Source organism: Neophocaena asiaeorientalis, unplaced genomic scaffold (assembly GCF_003031525.2).
Source record: "Neophocaena asiaeorientalis asiaeorientalis breed wild unplaced genomic scaffold, Neophocaena_asiaeorientalis_V1.1 scaffold109, whole genome shotgun sequence".
Taxonomy (NCBI): Eukaryota; Metazoa; Chordata; class Mammalia; order Artiodactyla; family Phocoenidae; genus Neophocaena; species Neophocaena asiaeorientalis.
The window spans coordinates 656798-671930 of NW_020173946.1; positions in this window are offsets into that span (position 1 = coordinate 656798).

The window sequence follows — 15133 nt, forward strand, 5'->3', positions numbered from 1 at the left end:
TCTATTTACAATAGCCAGGACATGGAAGCAACCTAAGTGTCCATTGATACATGAATGGATAAAAAAGGTGTGGCACATATATACAATGGAATATTACTCAGCTATGAAAAGAAATGAAATTGAGTTATTTGTAGTGAGGTGGATGGACCTAGAGTCTGTCATACAGAGTGAAGTAAATGAGAAAGAGAAAAACAAATACCGTTTGCTAACACATACATATGGAATCTAAAAAAAGAGGTTCTGAAGAACATAGGGGCAGGGCAGGAATAAAGATGCAGACATAGAGAATGAACTTGAGGACACGGGGAGGGGGAAGGGTAAGCTGGGATGAAGTGAGAGAGTGAGTGGAAGGGACATATATACACTACCAAATGTAAAACCGATAGCTAGTGGGAAGCAGTCACATAGCACAGGGAGATCAGCTCGGTGCTTTGCGACCACCTAGAGATGTGGGATAGGGAGGGTGGGAGGGAGATGCAAGAGGGAGGAGATATGGGGATATATGTACATGTATAGCTGATTTACTTTGTTATACAGCAGAAACTAACACACCATTGTAAAGCAATTATACCCCAATAAAGATGTTTAAAAAATTTTTTTAAAAAAACCTCTGTGCCCCCAATGTTTTTCAAAATATTGGACTTCTTTTTTCAAATTATTAGCACAGCTTAATTTTACCCCTCAAAGTGTAAGAATTGAAATGAACGGAAACAAAAAAGTCAGGAAGAAGCAAGAAGTGAAAATAATTACAAACTTAAAAGAGAACAAAAACCAGGTGTAGAAGCCAGTTTCATGTTCCTCCTTCCCAAGTTTTCTTCTGTGGAAATGAGACAAACGTTGGAAAGTACTGGAGAAGTTATTCAGGAAGTGGAGCTTCCCATCCTCTCTGGAAATGTCCAAATCGGAATGACTCTGCAGACTTTGCCTGAACATGTCCAGGAATGCTGATCTTGAGTGAATACTCTCAGAGGCAAGACCACGTTAGCCCTGAGGGAGCATCACAGAATTTAGGAAGTTCTGCTCTTATATTGAGAAGACTTCAGCCCATTCCTAACATTGTTTTTGCTCTGTCAATGAGGTTTTGGTTCCATGACCATTAGTTAATGGCCCCACCTTGACATCTGTTCTAGCTTTGGTCCTCCTGGCTGACACTGACAGTTGGTAGAGACCCTGCTTTGACGTGGGGTGTGAGATGGGACAGGGAGTTTCCCTTCATACTGAGGATGCATAGCTTGTGTGCACATGCTCAGAAGTGCGTTGTGTTTGCTCCTGAGATTTTGGAGGGTTGGTCTACGACCTAGGGTCAGATATAACTGGATTGGCCAGCTTACCTGTGATTTTTTTGATTATCTTCATGCCAACTTCCCTCTCTCAGTGTGGATGTTGGAAGGAGGCATGTTTCAGTTTCCTAAAGAGAACTTCTGTTTGGTCATAAAGAAGTGACCCAACAAATAAGCGTCACTGTCAATCTTCAAAAGGCCATGTTGCCAGTAGAAAGAGAAGAAAAAGGAAAAATGACCCTGAGAAGAGAAAAGGCAGTGCTGTATGCTCTGCTGATTCATGCATCCTTTGCCATTCTCTTTGAGAGAGAACTAGAAAATAGGAATATACCTGCTTGAGACTGGGCGCTTCACTGGGGAAGAAAGGAGAGTGATTTCCCTCCACCTGTTCCACACCTAACACTTGTGCAGCATGCTCAAGTAATTTTCTCAACTCTTATTTTGTTTGCTCGTCTCAACTGTCCTGTAGAGTATGTAGGGTTAGTCCCATTCTATAGATGAGGATACAGGATCAGAAAAGGTAGCTGCTATTCCTCAGTTTCCAGGGCACACCAGTGACCTGGGTGAAAATAAATGTAGGCTTTGTGATGCCAAACTTCTAGTGAGAATTAATTCAGATCATCACTGCCTTCTTCAAATGAATGTGGCTGTAAGTGGAGGCAAGAGAGAAGCATCGTTAAGAAACTGTAGCCACATCTAGAACGAGTCTGAACCTCCAACACACTGCCCACACATAAAGCTCACAAATATTCTAGTGAATACTTTGTATAGCTAGGAAAGATTGGGTGATCATGCTTGTATCTTCGTCAGTAACGACGAGACCCTTCTATTCTCTTTTCCCTCGTGTGCTTTCACAGATCTTGTGTTCTGATTCATGCTCAGTCTCTTTTCTCTACCAACATATTCAACTGCTATGAAAGGCAAATTTCTCTGTAGCATCACCTGTGCCTTTGGAAGCCAGCAAGCAACTTCACTCCAGTTCTTGGTAAAGCAGGGGTCACAGATCCATCCCCCGTAAGGCTACAGGAAAGATTGACTGTGATGATGCATTTATCATGCTAATGCAGCATCTGAGGCAGAAGAGTAGCTATTATTAGTCATAAGTCTTATTAGTCAAATTTTAAACTTACTGTGATTGCAAGTACGTCACTAGGCCTTAACCTTCCACAGCTAGTTGCTGATGCATCTGTAACCAACTCCCAGGGTCTGACGCCAATGTATTAGAATGTGAGGATGGCCCACTTCTTCCTTTCTCAGAGTTAATTTCTGCTTCCTTTCCCCGTGACTACTGGCATATTTAAGACAAAATAATATAAACATGCCAAGCACTCCTGCCTCAAAGGTGCTGTAAGTGTAAGATAACGCCAGGCTTGTCTCAGCAGCCTTGTCACACCCCCTATAAAGCCAGAAGTCTGCTTATTCAGGCCCAACCCTCCACTGAGAAGCCGTAAGAGTGAAGGTCTGTGCCTCTGTCTCCGGGCTTATTCAGTCCTGGGAGAGAGTTTCCTCCCTGTGATTCCCGGGGTGAACAGTGCTTAACTGATTTTAATGCACATAGAACAGTTAGCCCCTTCTCACCCCTGAGACGTGGCCCAGGGGCTTAATCTCCCATCTTCTGGTCAATCAGCTTCCTCCCCATGCTGAATTAAGCCTCAGTTTTCATTTTTGATAGAATCTAACTTTGCTGACAGATGCTTTCTGGGCAATCTGCAAAGTCCTCAGCATGTGATAATGTGGTGGAGGCTCTAACGAATTCCTCACTCCTCTGCTGGAATTACTTTCTGGAGCCTTTAAGATATCAGGGCTGAATTGTCACAAGGAAAGTTACTGGCATGGTAGACCACTGGCATAATGACTCTATGAAGTTGTCACCCAGCCCTGCTCTAAGCATATCTCGCTCCTTTTCAGAGACAACATAGGAGTTGGGAGGGAGAGTTAGTCTTGGATTTAAATCTCAACTCTGTCACTTACCGGCATTACTACTCTTGCTATGGAGATCATACGAACAACACCAATAATAATTGCTAAGAGCTACGATTCTTTTATATCCTCATTACTCAAAAGGTGGTCCTTAGAGCAGCAGCACTAGCATCTCCTGGGAGCTTGCTGAAATGCAGAATCTCAGGCCATCCTTTAGCATTATAAATTAGAATCTGCATTTTACCAAAATCCCTAGGTAGTTTGTATACTCTTGAAAGTTTGGGAAGCACTTGCAGTTAACTAATTTATTCCTCATTATAATTTTGAATATTTCTGGAAGGTGTTGCTGGCTCTGCTTCACTCTCACCCCCACTTGTAAGGACTTGATGACATTTGCTCCTGGCCATACAGCTAGGATGAGGAACAATCAATCCCTTGATAGGTCAGCATCTTGTTGCCTTCATCTTGACAAGTATCTTAGGTTTCCTAGGGCAGAGATGGGATGAGTTCAGGATCTTCACTTCTTATTTCCTTTTCTCAAGGGAGTTGCATAAATAGTCAAGTCTCTGGGGGACTAGAGGTTTCACAATTTATTTGCTTTGGAAAAAGAAGGGGCTCTGATTTATAAATACATTTTTTAAAAGGATGAGTATTTTTAACAACCAGTTTCTATGGTTTTGGTTTCTCAGTAATAAGGATGATAAATCATAAAGGACAGGAGGATGGTAGAAGTATTTAAAGAAGAGAGAAACATGGGATCCGGACCAAATAAACAAGAATATATTTAAGTGCCATGATCCTATCATTTCAGCATCCAATTTTTAACAAGATGCATCTCAGATCTTATTATGCGTTCCTCAGAGGACAGATGAGATATAGAGTATGTGACATTCACACTGCCTAGTCAACTTTACCTCAGGCTTTAGACGTGAGTATATGGTGAGGAAATTGCTTGGGGACAAGATGGAAAACCTCTGGGGCAGCTGGGTGAAGGCCATGGGGAAATCAGATTATTGAAGTAACTTTTCTCATTTGATTAATGTCTCTGAAAGTGAGTTTAGGGAACTACTAAAAAAGTGGATTTATGACTACATTTTAGGAAGAGAAGCTTGGAATTCAGGAGGAGAAAAGTGAATGTGCACAAACCTTGGAGAAATTACTGCTCACAATGGGAAGTATATTCGTTATTTATTGCTGCATTACAGATTGCCTTAAAACTAAGTGATTTAATAGCAATAAACATTTATTATTCACACAGTTTCTGTATGTCAGGAATTCAGGAGCCATTGGGCTAGGTGGTTCTGACTCTGGGTCTTTCGTGAGCCTATAGTCAAGATATTGGCAGGGGCTGCAGTCATTTAAAGGCTTGAATGGGGCAGTAGGATCCATTTCTAAAAAGACTCATGCACATAGGCAGGCTGTTTCTGTTCCTTGTCATGTGGACCTCTCCAAAGAGCCCTTGAGCATCCTTCCAACATAATGGCTGGCTTCCCTCAGAGTAAATGATACATAAGAGTAAGACAGAAGCCATGATGTCTTTTATGACCAAGTCTCAAAAGTCACACATTATCATTTTCACAATATCTTATTGGTTATACAAGTCAGCCCTCTTCAGTCTGGGAGGAGATGATACAAGAGTGTGATTGCCAGGGAATAGGGATCATTGGAGGTCATCAATGAGGCTGGTTACTACAGAAGATAAAATATAACTATGTAGGGACCAGAGGTGGGGGGAGCATCCTGGCTAGATTCCTAACTTTCTCCTTAATTATATGATCTTAGACAGACAATTTTTGTAATCTCTTAGTCTCAGTTTCTTAATCTCTAAAGTTGTTAGCATAGATGATCTCAAGTGTTCTAATGCTCTAGGCTCTTGGTATGATGGAAAAATCAGAGACTCACCATCTGAGGACCCTGGTTTGAATTCCAACTTCCTCTAATTTGCTGGAAGGTCTAAGGCAAGTCACTTCCAGCTCTGAAGAATGGATTTCTGATTTGCAAAGTGATAATGGATGTCAAGTTTCTTGTAAATCTAACTTCCTTACACTTGTAAGGTGTTTTAATTTCCACATGAGGAAGCTGAAGTGGAGGAAGCCAGAAGACATACTGTTACCATGCAAAATAAAATTACCTGCTCCTCTGCAATGTATGATGAGCCCTCCAAACAGCCTCTGCTATCTGCCAGGCTACGTTGTGATCTTTTGAGCTGTGTCAGGTGGTTATTATCACAGAAACTAGAATCCATTTTATTTCACATGTGTACTTTATAATTTATAAAGAGCTTTTACTGACATTATGTTATTTGGGCTTCATTTTTTTTTTTTGCCAGTATAAAATATCTCATTTATGAGAGTATATTTTGAACTAGCAGTGTTTATAAATGTGAATTCATGCTGGCTGTTATTTTTATGATTGATTATCATCCTCTCCCATGAGGTAGATAAAGTCAACCACTTAGGTCTCATCCTTATCTTTTATCACGTGAGAAATTCGCATCTCAGAAAAGTCAAGTGGCTTATCTCATGTCACAGAGCTACTTAGGATAAACCTATAGAGACCTCTTATGTCTATGGCCACTTTTATTTATATAAATCATGTCCTAAACTACTGAAATAAAAGAAGACAATAAAAGGAATCATAACTATTATTATTATTAAATTCTATAAGCACATAATATTTTCTTTCTTCATGCCAAATGCTGTAGTCATAATAATGAAGAAAATGTGGTTTGTGGCTCACTGGTTGCTGGATATGGTGGGTCAGGCTAGAAATACATACATACATACAGACAGACACACATATGTCATTTCAAGGTACTATGGTATGTTTCACCACAGAAGTTTATAAAAGGTATGTGCTGATCAGATTGGTTCAAGATGGTGGAGTAGAAGGATGAGTGCTCACTCCCTCTTGCAAGAGCACTATAGTCACAACTAACTGCTGAACAATCATTGACAGGAAGACACTGGAACTCAGCAGGGGAGACAAAGACAAAGAAGAAGACAGACAAAGGCAAAGGATAAGCCACCATGAGACTCTAGGAGGAGCGCAATCACAATAAAATCGAGCCCCATAGCTGCTGGGTAGATGACTCATGGGCTAGAGAGAAGTTATACCATGGAGTCCACCCACTGGTGTGGGGGCTCTAGGCCCCACATTGGGCTTCCCAACCCGGGAGTCTGGCAATGGGAGGAGGAATTCCCAGAGAATCAGACTTTGAAGGCTAGTGGGATTTGATTGCAAGACTTCAACAGGACTGGGGGGAAGCAGAGACTCCACTTTTGGAGGGCACACACAAGGTAGTGTGCACATCAGGACCCAGGGGGAAAGAACAGTGAACCCATAGAAGACTGAACTGGGCCTGTCTGTTGGTGTTGGAAGGTCTCCTGCAGAGGCAGGGTGTGGCTGTGGCTCATTGCAGGGACAGGGACACTGGCAGCAGAGGTCTGGGAAGTGCGCCTTGGCACGAGCCTTTCCGGAGTCCACCATTAGCCCGAGCAAAGAGCCTGTAGCCTCCAGGGTTGGGCCTCCTCAGGGCAAACAACCAACAGGGAGGGAACCCAGCCCCACCTATCAGCAGAGAGGTGGATTAAAGTTTTACTGAGCTCTGCCCACCGGAGCAACAGCCAGCCCTACCCACCACCAGTCCCTCTCATCAGGAAACTTGCACAAGCCTCTTAGATAGCCTCATCCACCAGAGGGCAGACAGCAGAAGCAAGAACTACAATCCTGCAGTCTGTGGAATGAAGACCACACTCACAGAAAGATAGACAAAATGAAAAGGCAGAGGACTATGAACCAGATTAAGGAACAAGATAAAACCCCAGAAAAACAACTAAATGAAGTGGAGATAGGCAACCTTCTAGCAAAAGAATTCAGAATAATGACAGTGAAGTTGATCTAGGACCTCGAAAAAAGAATGGAGGCAAAGACCAAGAAGATGCAAGAAATGTTTAACAAAGACCTAGAAGAATTAAAGAGCAAACACCTAGAAGAAGTAAAGAACAAACAAACAGAGATGAATGATATAATAACTAAAATGAAAACTACACTAGAAGGAATCAACAGCAGAATGACTGAAGCAGAAGAACGGATGAGTGACCTGGAAGACAAAATGGTGGAATTCACTGACACAGAACAGAATAAAGAAAAAAGAATGAAAAGAAATGAAGACAGCATAAGAGACCTCTGGGACAACATTAAACGCAACAACATTCACATAATAGGGGTCCCAGAAGGAGAAGAGAGAGAGAAAGGACCTGAGAAAATATTTGAAAAGATGGGAAAGGAAATCGCCACCCAAGTCCAGGAAGCACAAAGATTCCCAGGCAGGATAAACCCAAGGAGAAATACGCTGAGACACATAGTGATCAAACTGACAAAAATTAAAGAGAAGGAAAAAGTATTAAAAGCAACAAGAGAAAAAGGACAAATAACACACAGGGGAACTCCCATAAAGTTAACAGCTGATTTATCAGCAGAAACTCTTCAAACCAGAAGGGAGTGGCAGGACATATTTAAAGTGATAAAAGGGAAGAACCTACAACCAAGATTACTCTACCTGACAAGGATCTCATCCAGAGTCAATGGAGAAATCCAAAGCTTTACAGACAAGCAAAAGTTAAGAGAATTCAGCACCACCAAACCAGCCCTCTACAACAAATGCTAAAGGAACTTCTCTTACTGGGAAACACAGGAGAAAAAAAGGACCTACAAAAACAAACCCAAAACAATTACAAAAATGGTAATAGGAGCATACATACTGATAATTACCCTAAATGTCAATGGATTAAATACTCCAACCAAAGGACACAGGCTCGCTGAATGGACACAAAAACAAGACCCATATATATGCTTTCTACAAGAGACCCACTTCAGACTTAGGGACACATACAGACTGAAAGTGAGGGGATGGAAAAAGGTACTCCATGCAAATGGAAATCAAAAGAAAGCTGGAGTAGCTACACCCATAAGATAAAATAGACTTTAAAATAAAGAATATTACAGGAGATAAGGAAGCACACTATATAATGATGAAGGGATCAATCCAAGAAGAAGATATAACAATTATAAATATATATGCACCCAACACAGGAGTACCACAATACACAAGGCAAATGCTAACAGCTAGAAAAGGGGAAATCAACAGTAACATAATAATAGTGGGGGACTTTAACACATCACTTACACCAATGGACAGATCATCCAGACAGAAAATTAATGAGGAAACAAAAGCTTTAAATTACACAATAGACCAGATAGATTTAACTGACATTTTTAGGACATTGCATCTGAAAACAGCAGATTACTCTTTCTTCCCAAGTGCACACAGATCATTTTCCAGGATAGATCACATCTTGGGTCACAAATCAAGCCTCAGTAAATTTAAGAAAATTGAAATCATATCAAGCATCTTTTTTGACCACAAGGTTATGTATGAGATTAGAAATAAATTACAGGGAAAAAAATATAAAACACACAAACACATGTAGGCTAAACAATATTTTACAAAATAACCAGAGATCCCTGCAGAAATCAAAGAGGAAATCAAAAAATACATAGAGACAAATGACACTGAAAATACAATGATCCAAAACCTATGGGATGCAGCAAAAGCAGTTCTAAGAGGGAAGTTTATAGCGATATAATCCTACTTCAAAAAACAAGAAAAATGTCAAATAAACAACCTAACATTACACCTAAAGGAACTAGAGAAAGAAGAACAAACAAAACCCAAAGTTAATAGAAGAAAAGAAATCATAAAGATCAGAGAAGAAATAAATGAAATAGAAACAAAGAAAACAATACCAAAGATCAATAAAAGTAAAAGCTGGTTCTTTGAGAAGATAAAAAAAATTGATAAACCTTTAGCCAGACTCATTAAGAAAAAGAGGGGGAGGACTCAAATCAATAATATTAGAAATGAAAAAGGAGAAGTTACAATGGACAGCACAGAAATACAAAGCATCATAAGAGACTATTACAAGCAAGTCTATGCCAATAAAATGGACAACCTGGAAGAAATGGTCAAATTCTTAGAAATGCACAACATTCCAAGACTGAACCAGGAAGAAATAGAAACATGAACAGACCAATTGCAAGCACTGCAATTGAAACTGTGATTAAAAATCTTCCAATAGGGCTTCCCTGGTGGCGCAGTGGTTGAGAGTCCGCCTGCCGATGCAGGGGGACGCGGGTTCGTGCCCCAGTCCGGGAGGATCCCACATGCCGCGAAGCGGCTGGGCCCGTGGGCCATGGCCGCTGGGCCTGCGCGTCCGGAGCCTGTGCTCGGCAACCGCAGGGGCCACAACAGTGAGAGGCCCGCGTACCGCAAAAAAAAAAAAATTAAAAATCTTCCAATAAACAAAAGCCCAGGATCAGATGGCTTTACAGGTGAATTCTATCAAACATGTAGAGAAGAGCTAACACTCATCCTTCTCAAACTCTTCCAAAAAATTGTGGAGGAAGGAACACTCCCAAACTCCTTCTACAAGGCCACCATCACGCTGATATCAAAACCAGACAAAGATACTACAAAAAAAGAAAATTACAGACCTATATCACTGATGAATATAGATGCAAAAGTCCTCAGAAAAATGCCAGCAAACAAAATTGAACAACACATTGAAAGAATCATACACCATGATCAAGTGGGATTTATCCCAGGGATGCAAGGATTCTTCAATATACACAAATCAATCAATGTGATACACCATATTAACAAATTGAAGAAAAAAAACATATGATCATCTCAATAGATACAGAAAAATCCTTTGACAATATTCAACACCAACTTATGATAAAAACTCTCCAGAAAGTGGGCATAGAGAGAACTACCTCAACTTAATAAAGGCCATATATGACAAACCCACAGCAAACATCATTCTCAGTGGTGAAAAACTGAAAGCATTTCCTCTAAGATCAGGAAGAAGACAAGGATGTCCACTCTCACCACTATTATTCAACATAGGTTTGGAAGTCCTAGCAACAGCAATCAGAGAAGAAAAAGAAATAAAAGGAATACAAATTGGAAAAGAAGAAGTAAAGCTGTCACTGTTTGTGGATGACATGATACTATACATAGAGAATCCTAAAGATGCCACCAGAAAACTACTAGAGCTAATCAATGAATTTGGTGAAGTTGCAGGATACAAAATTAAAGCACAGAAATCTCTTGTATTCCTATACACTAACAATGAAAGATCAGAAAGAGAAATTAAGGAAACACTCCCATTCACCATTGCAACAAAAAGGATAAAATACCTAGGAATAAACCTACCTAAGGTGGTAAAAGACCTGTACTCAGAATACTATAAGACACTGTTGAAAGAAATCAAAGATGACACAGACAAATGGAGACATGTACCATGTTCTTGTATTGGAAGAATCAATATTGTGAAAATGACTATCCTACCCAGAGCAATCTACAGATTCAATGCAATCATATAAAATTACCAGTGACATTTTTTACAGAACCAGAACAAAAGATCTTAAAATTTGTATGGAGACACAAAAGACCCTGAATAACCAAAGCAGTCTTGAGGGAAAAAAACAGAGCTGGTGGAATCAGACTCCCTGACTTCAGTCTATACTACAAAGCTACAGTAATCAAGACAGTATGGTACTGGCACAAAAACAGAAATTTAGATCAAAGGAACAGGATAGAAAGCCCAGAGATAGACCCATGCACATATGGTCAAGTAATCTATGACAAAGGAGGCAAGGATATACAATGGAGAAAAGACAGCCTCTTCAATAAGTGGTACTGGGAAAACTGGACAGCTACATGTAAAAGAATGAAATTAGAACACTCCGTAACACCATACACAAAAATAAACTCAAAATGGCTTAGAGACCTAAATGTAAGACTGGACACTATAAAACTCTTAGAGGAAAACGTAGGAAGAACACTCTTTGTCATAAATCACAGCAAGATCTTTTTTGACCCACCTCCTAGAGTAATGGAAATAAAAACAAAAATAAACAAATTTGACCTAATGAAACTTAAAAGCTTTTGCAAAGCAAAGGAAACTACAATCGAGAAGAAAAGACAACCCTCAGAATGGGAGAAAATATTTTCAAATGAATCAACAGACAAAGGACTAATCTCCAACATATATAAACAACTCATGCAGCTCAATATTAAAAAAACAAACAACCCAATCCAAAAATGGGCAGAAGACCTAAATAGACATTTCTCCAAAGAAGACATACAGATGAAGAGGCACATGAAAAGCTGCTCAACATCACTAATTATTAGAGAAATGCAAATCAAAACTACAATGAGGTGTCACCTCACACCAGTTAGAATGGGCATCATCAGAAAATCTACAAAAACAAATGCTGGAGAGGATGTGGAGAAAAGGGAACCCTCTTGCACTGTTGGTGGGAATGTAAATTGATACAGCCACTATGGAGAACAGTATGGAGGTTCCTTAAAAAACTAAAAATAGAATTACCATATGACCCAGCAATCCCCTCCTGGGTATATACCCAGGGAAAACCATAATTCAAAAAGACACATGCACCTTAGTGTTCATTGCAGCTCTATTTACAATAGCCAGGTCATGAAGGCAAACTAAGTGCCCATCAACAGACGAATGGATAAAGAAGATGTGATACATATATACAGTGGAATATTACTCAGCCATAAAAAGGAATGAAATTGGGTCATTTGTAGAGACGTGGATGGACCTAGAGACTGTCATACAGAGTGAAGTAAGTCAGAAAGAGAAAAACAAATATTGTATATTAACTTATATATGTGGAATCTAGAAAAATGGTACAGATGAACCAGCTTGCAAGGCAGAAATAGAGACACACATGTAGAGAACACACGTATGAACGCTAAGGGGGTAAGCTGGGGGGAGGTGGTGGTGGGATGAATTGGGAGACTGGGATTGACATGTATACACTAATATGTATAAAATAGATAACTAATAAGAACCTGCTGTATAAAAAAATAAGATAACATTCAAAAAAATGTGTGTGCTTTGGGGGAACAATTGATGAATAAAATATAGTTTTCTGATTGAGGATATGAGGAAAGGGGAGTGGTACTTTGGGCTGGACTTTGATGGCAGTAAGGGAGCTGTTAGGTAGATGAAGGTGAAAGGCATTGCTGCAGAGAGGGGATCTTGGCAGCAGGATGCTTCAGAAGTGATGGGGAGACCGAGGTTAGATTTAAATGGCTTTATATGTTCATCACAACTATTTTGGAGTTTGTTCTATAAATGATAGAGAACAACTGGCACAGTGGAAGATTCTTTCTCCTGACTGTAAAAGTATATAGATGGCTTTTGAACAGGGAGATGGCATGAAGAAGGTTATGAAAAATATGCTTTAAAAAGGGCAAGAATGAAGGCAATAAGTTCATAGCTGATGAAACCGGTCGGGCTGGAATGAAAGGGAGTTTAGTGGTGACCTGCAATGTGGTGATAAATGGATTTGTAGCCTATAAGCAGTAATGTGCCATAGCTCAGGGGTCAAACTTTTTCTATAAAGGGCTAGATCGTAAATATTTTAGGCTTTGCTGGACATATGGTCTCTGTTGCAGATACTCAGCTCTGCTGTTGTAGTGTGAAAGCAGCCATAGGCAATATGAAAATGATTGCACATGATGTGTTCCAATAAAACTTTACTTACGGATGATAAATTTTCATTTTATGTAATTTTCACATAGTTTCATATAATTTTCACATATCACGAAATGCTATTCTTTTGCATTTTTTCAACCATTTGAAATGTAAAATCTATTCTTGGTTCACAGGCCTTCCAGAAACTGGCAATGGGAATCATTTCACCCATGGACCATAGTCTGCTCACCCCTGTGTAGGTTATTGAAATTCCATCGCCGTATTTACTTGAGTGGTCTTAGCAAATACATCCACGCCAGACATAGTAAATGCAAACTTCACCAAGCAACTTTCTGTTTCATAGAAGTCTTCTCCACATCCTATCTGGAGTTAAAACACTCAAAAATAGTAAAACTTGGGCATGAGCAAGGAGAGGAGTGCATGCCTACTCAGACCATCCTTCTTACAGGACACTGAGATTCTGTGGGCAGGTGGGGGCCTCCCTGAGTTCCTGACTCAGACTTTTTCATATGCCTCTGCCCTAGCTGTCCCAGGCTGGTTGGGATTGTGACAAAGTCAGGTCAATGGGTAGAATCGCTTGGCTCACAAGAAAGGTAAGCATGTGCTTGTTGGGTGGTAATGGAAGAGCTGGGTGAAAGGGAAGATGTGGATCTGACACATGTAGTTGAGCAATTTAAAGTCAAATCTTTTTCTGGAGAAATGTCTATTCAAGCTCTCTGCCCCACGTTTAAATCAGATTATTTGTTTTTATACTACCGAGCTGTCGGAGTTCCTTATATATTATACTTTGGATAGTAATTCTTTATCAGATATAGGCACTGAAAATATTTTCTTCCATTCCATAGGTTGACTTTTCACTTTGTTGATTGATTCCTTTGCTGCACAGAAGATTTTCAGTGTAATATAGTCCCATTTGTCTAATTTTACTTTTATTGTTTGTGCTTTTGATGTCATATCCAAGGAATCATTGCCAAGCCCAATGTCATAAAGCTTTCCTCCTATGTTTTCTTCTAGGAGCTTTACAGTTTTAGGTCTTACGTTAAAATCTCCATTCCTGTTTCTTTTTGTCCTTTAATGTTAATAAGTATTCACGGAAATGTACTGAGTACTTGCTTTATCTCATTGACAATACTCATAACCTTGTTTCACACATGAGAAGCAGCAAAGCCAAAAGAGATACCTATTTCCATTTATAATTGCACAGCTAATCAATGGCAGAAGTTGGGACTCACACCCAGATGATTTGGTACCAAATGCCATTATCTTTCTCCCTTCCCACCTGGTCTTTTATTTAGTTCCTTTTGAACGGGGGTGGGGGGGGTGGTGGGGGTGAGGGAGGCATGAGGAGAGAAGGGAGAGTGAACGGAGCACCCAGGAGACTGCCTTCTTCCAAATGAAGCATGAGGGAGGTGAATCTGTTCAGTCCCTAAGGAGAGATCAGCTTTCTCAGTCTATTTTTATTCACTGACTACCTCCGCCTTCCTCCCTGCCCTTGTTTCTCTTCTCCATCTCTCTTGCTACCTACTACCAGCAGGTGTAATTATTACAGCAATTATTATTCTGTCTAGGCCAAAAGACATAAAAGCAAATACGATTTTAAACTACAACGATCCAAGTATTTGAACTTCAGTGAATATGTGGTCAGTACAGATTCTGTTTTTCATCAATCACATTTTTTTTTTGGCAGAGCGGGGAAGGACAGAGTTAAGGAGATTTCATGATTTTTCAGTGTGCTATAAGGAAACTCCTGGTATGCCTGTATTTACCACGGTGAAAAAGCAAAGTAGGAACAATAATGACAATTCTCTAGTTTCACTCTTCCTTTCTAAATGAGGCGTATTCCTTCAGGGCTATCAAAGAGTATTTATGTGTAAGATCCTTCTCCAGGCTCTGTGGCAGGAAGGATGGCTTTCAGAATGGATGATCTGGGTCCCCACTACAAGCTGGCTAGACTAAGCATGGTGTTGTAGAAGCTAAAGCTGTTTGTCAAATGTTCTTAGATTGTGCAGAATTTGGTGATTTCCTTCCCCTTCCTCCCTCTTTTTGCCTTCACCTGATAAATACAATCTGATTCCACACCTTTCATCTTTCTTACACAACATACAGCATGGGCCCCACTGCTTTTCCATGAGAATGCCTAGGTGGGGGCTGTCCTTTTGTGCGTCTGTTGTCTCTCCTCACTAGCTTTAGATGGGGAGCAGCTCCTCTTTACCTCTCTAGACTCACACTAGAGCTTTTAGAGGTAGTCTAGATTTTCATGGAGATTTGGAAGATAGAAGGAAGCGAAGTTTACATTGCACACCCTGGAGCAAATTTCTCAAATCCCTTTGTCCACAC